The 5,182-nt window shown below is 37.2% G+C and overlaps 2 long non-coding RNA genes across 2 annotated transcripts in view; both read left to right on the forward strand.

Annotated features, from left to right (window-relative positions):
* Positions 1-5,182, forward strand: part of LOC112156635 — a 49,687-nt gene that overhangs the window by 35,263 nt on the left and 9,242 nt on the right. The window lies entirely within an intron of this gene.
* LOC118599854 overlaps positions 10-5,182 on the forward strand; it is a 10,375-nt gene continuing 5,202 nt past the window's right edge. The window contains exon 1 of the long non-coding RNA XR_004949373.1: positions 10-576. This is a non-coding gene — a long non-coding RNA (uncharacterized LOC118599854). The remainder of the gene's footprint in view (positions 577-5,182) is intronic.

Here is a 5,182-nt window from a genome sequence, read left to right on the forward strand (position 1 = left end):
TGTGTGGCGGATTGTAACCATGCTGCAAATGTGGAGACCTCGCCGTAAACCGGAGCAATCGCGGCGGCGACCCACGAGGGCGTGAGAAATCAGCTGTTTGTCGACTTTAAGCCACATGTAAATGTAAAGACGTCGCCGAGTGTGGGTCTTTTTGTGTGTGTGTGTGTGTGTGCACGTGAAGGCGCACACGTGCACAAAGTGGGGAGGGAGTGATATTAATGCACAACTGTCACGGCGAGCTGAAAAACCCTCTAGGAGGAAGTAAAGACGCCAACAGCAAAGCTAAATGCATTAGCGTAGCTGCTAAGTCCAACGAATGCTAACGACATTTATTGTTCGTGAAATTCACCCGAACTTCTCTGGTTGTTCGGGCCTGCGGAGGGTCATGGAGTGGCGGTGAGACTCCCATGAAAGGAAAACTTATCGTTGTCGTGCGTAGAAAGTTTATTGCGAATTATTTGTATGGCTAACATAAAGTATTTGTGACGTACAGGTGATGCTGTCACATGACGCCTTATTCACAACTGCCCTCAAGAGTGGATAACTCTGTACAGGTCACCTGTATGACTCGTACAGGTCAGTCTCTACGAGTGAACTCATGAACTTTTGAGGGTAAAAAGTTTGTAGAAATAATTTTTTCTGGTGTGTGGGTGACTTGGCTAACATGGTTAGCATGCTAACATGACATTTCTCACAAACCCCAAAAATTTGTCGGTAAGCTTGCTAGGGTCAATTTTTACTCATTTTTTCTGTAGCTAGGCTAACATAGTTAGCATGCTAGCATTAAAATAACCAGCTTCAATCATACGTAGCTTCATGACAACCAAAAAAAATGAATATCCTAAACCCAAAGTTAATTATCAAATATGGCTAGTATTTTCTGTCGCTAGGCTACTATAGCTAGCATGCTAACATTAAAACTATCATAAACAAATGGCTTGAATCGCTTATGACAAACAAAAAACTGGTAGCTTGCCAAAAACCAGTTTTATATATTTGTAGAATTTTTTTTCTGTCACTAGGCTAGCATAGTTAGCATGCTAACATTAAAACTGTCACAAACAACTGGCTTTATTCATGTTCTGTTTCAAATCTTAAATTATGTTGTCAGTAAGTCTGCTAAAGTCACTTTAAAAAAAATTATAAATGTTTTTGGTCATTAGGCTACTAACATAGTTAGCATGCTAACATTAAAACTGTCACAAACAACTGGTGTCAATCATAGGTGGCTGCATGACAAAAAAAAAAAGGTAGCTTGCCAAAAACAAAGTTCAACTAATTGTAGTGTTTCTTCTCACTAGGCTAGCATAGTTAGCATGCTAGCATTAAAACTGACAAAAGACAGGCTTTTATCATGTTTGCTTTCATGAAATCTAGAGGTATGTTGTCAGTAAGTCTGCTAAAGTCAATTTAAAAAAAAATGCTAATATCTTCCGTCACTAGGCTAACATAGTTAGCATGCTAGCATAAGAACTTTGACAAGCAATTGGCTTTAATCATGTTTTGTTTCAAAACAAAGTCACTTTTCAAAAATTCCAAGTCTTCTGTCTTTAGGCTAAAATAGTTAGCATGCTAACATTAAAACTGTCACAAACTACTGGCTTCAATTGCATGTGGATTCATGGCAAACAAAAAACTGGTAGCTTGCCAAAAACTACTTTAATATGTGTGGTGTTTTCGTCACTAGGCTAACATAGTTAGCATGCTAGCACCATATCTTTTACAAATGGGTGGCTTTAGTCATGTTTGGTTTCATGAAAACTAAAAAAAACATTGTTGATAAGTCTTCTCAAGTCACTTTTAAAAACGTATTAGTGTCATCTGACCCTAGGCTAACATAACTAGCATGCTAACATTAACAAACTGTCATAAATTACTGGCTTTAATCATATGTGGCTTAAAAAAAATTGTTGCTTGCCAAAACATTTATCCAAGATTTGTGTTGTTTTTCGTGATAGTCTAACATAGTTAGCATGCTAGCACAAAAACTGTCACAAATGACTTATCATATGTGGCTTTATGAAAAAAAATGTTTGTAAGTCTGCTAAAGTCAATTTTTCAAAAATTACAAGTGTCTTTTGTCGCTAAGCTAACATAGTTAGCATGCTAATATTAATAGCCAACTGGCTCTAATAGTATGTGGTTTCATGACAACCAAATATGTTGGTGTTGGTAAGCTTTCCAAAGTACTTTTCAAATATTAGCATTTTTTATGCCAAGATAACCGTTGTTGTAAGTTTTTGTAAGGTTAACATAACGTTAACGTATTTATGATGTACACGATATGCTGTCATACGCTGCCCAAATGCTGCACTCCTGTCATTAGTGAAGCCCGGACCGTACGGGTCACACAGGAGACAAAATATCAAAGTCGTAGATTGATGAACTCATAGAGTTAAATGTTCATGATTTTTTTTTATATACGTCTATATGACTTTTATTCAAAAAGAGCTTAAATGCTGTAAGTTTAGTATCAGACTCGATCCAATAACAGCTATCTGCACGTTTTCCACCCTGTTCTCGCCTGGTCTTTTCGGAGCGCATAACACTTTGACTTATATGTTCAAAACTGCAGAGAACACTATAAAGTGTCCAAACAAGAAAAAGTATTAGTTTGTAAAAGTTTGAATCCTTGTGGTGATCTCCTGTTTGCACGCTCCAGACTAACAGAAGAAGAGGCTTTGACACGATTTGGCCCCAATTAAGCCTCAGTGTGCACATTTGACAGATGGAGGAAGAGGAGGCGATGAGGGTGGGGGCAAACATTTCACATATATATATCTATGTATGTGGCTCAGAGGTTTATCTTGCAGGAAGGATTCCAAACAGGCGGAATGAAAACAACAAAAAAAAATGCTGCAGCTAATTATTTAGGGCGACTTCTGTCCTCCACATCCAGACGTAAAGTTCCATGTAATATTTATGAGGCATTACAAAGAACGTAAACTTCACATGAACAACCGGTTTTATTCATATCTGGCTGGATAATAACCAAAACAAATGTTCTGTGAGCTTGCAAACATAAATATTCAAATGTTATGAATGTTTTGTGACTCTAGGCTAACGTGGTTAGCATGCTAGCACAAAAACTGTTAGAAATTACTTGTTTTAATTGTATGTTTCTTTATGAAAACTAAAAAAAAAGTTGGAAGTCTTACCAACTTAACATTTTACCATCTTAATGTGAATTTTTAAAATACTACTAGTGTTTTTGTCGATATGCTAGCATGGTTAGCATGCTAGCGTGAGAACCGTCACAAATGACTTGTTTTAGTCGTATGATTCTTTATGAAAACTAAAAATCTGTTTATAATCTAACCGTCAAGTTTTACTAGTGTTTTCTGTCACTAGGCTAACATCATTAGCATGCTAGCTAAAACCAACTGTCACAATCGACTGGTTTTAATCATTTGAGGTCAACATAACCTCATAATTGAAAAATATTGGTTGGTTTCTTACCAACGTTATATATTTTTCCAAATATTACTTGACTTTTCCATCGCTAGGCTAACATAGTTAGCATGCTAATTTAAAAAACTGTCAGAAATGACCAGTTTTAATGGTACATTGCTTTGTTTTCTTGGCAAAGTAAGTTTTTTTAAACATTATTTCTGTTTTTCCGTAACTGGGCTAACATAGTTAGCATGCTAGCATGAAAATTCTCACAAATGACTGGTTTTAATTTGATCTTTCTTTATGAAAACAGAAAATGTCGGTAATCTTATGTTAATTTGTTAAACATTAGTAGTGTTTTCCATTCCTTGGCTAACATGCTTAGCATGCTAGCATGAAAACCGTCACAAATGACTGGTTTTAATCATGTTTTTTTTTTTTTTCTTTTTAACTTGTCCTGTCCAACAGCTGAACAAATCGTATGTTCTGTGACAGTTAAAATATTTGTTGTTAAGCTTGTCAGAGTCAGTTTTCAAATAATACTTGTTTGTTCCGTCTTTAGGCTAACAAAGTTAGCATGCTAGCATGAAAACTGTCACAAATGACTGGCTTTATTTGTAAATGGCTTCATTAAATAAAAAACAAAAAAAGTCTGCTATTTTTATTATTAATACCAGTGTTTTCCATTGGTAAGCTAACATAATTAGCACAATAGTATTAAAATTGTGACAAAAAACAGTTTCATAAGGCGTTTTATGATGATAAAAAAAACAGTTGTTAAGCTAGCTAAAGCTAGCTAAAGCCCAGTTTCACTAAGACGATATCTTCGTGTGACCATAGCATCACAAATTGCATGCTAGCATGAGACACACAAACGACTAAGCTTGTCTTTTTTTCCCTTGCTAGGCTAAGAGAGTTAGCATGCTAGCACAAAAACACTAAGAAACGACTGACTTCAATCATAAGTGGCTTCATGACCAACAAAAAAAAAATGTTAAGCTTGCCAAAGCATAGTTAGCATGCTAGCACGGAAACTGTCCCAAACGACCATCTTTGATCTAAGGCTTCATGACAACCAAAAAACAAAACAAGCAAAGCTGCAGCTAATTATTTAGGGGCGCTTCTGTCTTGTAATCCAGATGTGAAGTTCCATGTCATATTTGTGAAGAATTACAAAGAATGTAAACTTCCACCAGGGGATGGGAATGTTTTAAACACTTGTTGGCTTAATCCCAGCCCTTATTGCCGTGACGAGAGTGAAATCCAGGAGCGCTTTGAAGCAGAGCAAACACAGTGTTTTGCTTGTTTCCTGCAGGATATTTTTAGGGTGTAAGAAAAAGTCCCAGCATGCACCCATAGACTCTTTTAGCATGCGCTAATCTCGATGCATTACGTCAACGTTGCATGCTTGTAATCACATTGCTTTAAGTCACAAGTGAGCCATTATTCCACAAATACGGCAAAAAATTGTGTTTAGCTTGACCGTGTTGGAGTGGAAAATCCTTCACCTAATAATGAAGACTTTAAAGAACTCTTCTGGTCATACTTAAACAGGCGAATAAACTCATGAAATGACCTTAGAACGCTTCAGTTTGGAGGCGAAACTCCAACACCAGTCGGGCCAGCTGCTCCTCCTCTCCCTCCCACCGGCTCTCAGTCTCAGGGGTCACGCGAGGAGCAGCAGGCCATGGGATAAGCCCTCCCGTCTCCAGCTATTATATCATTTCCTGTCCCGTTTCCTGCCTGTTTCACTTGCCAGAAGAAAGTGTGTGTGTGGGAAAGAAAAGTA

Source organism: Oryzias melastigma, linkage group LG2 (genome assembly GCF_002922805.2).
Source record: "Oryzias melastigma strain HK-1 linkage group LG2, ASM292280v2, whole genome shotgun sequence".
Classification (NCBI taxonomy): Eukaryota; Metazoa; Chordata; class Actinopteri; order Beloniformes; family Adrianichthyidae; genus Oryzias; species Oryzias melastigma.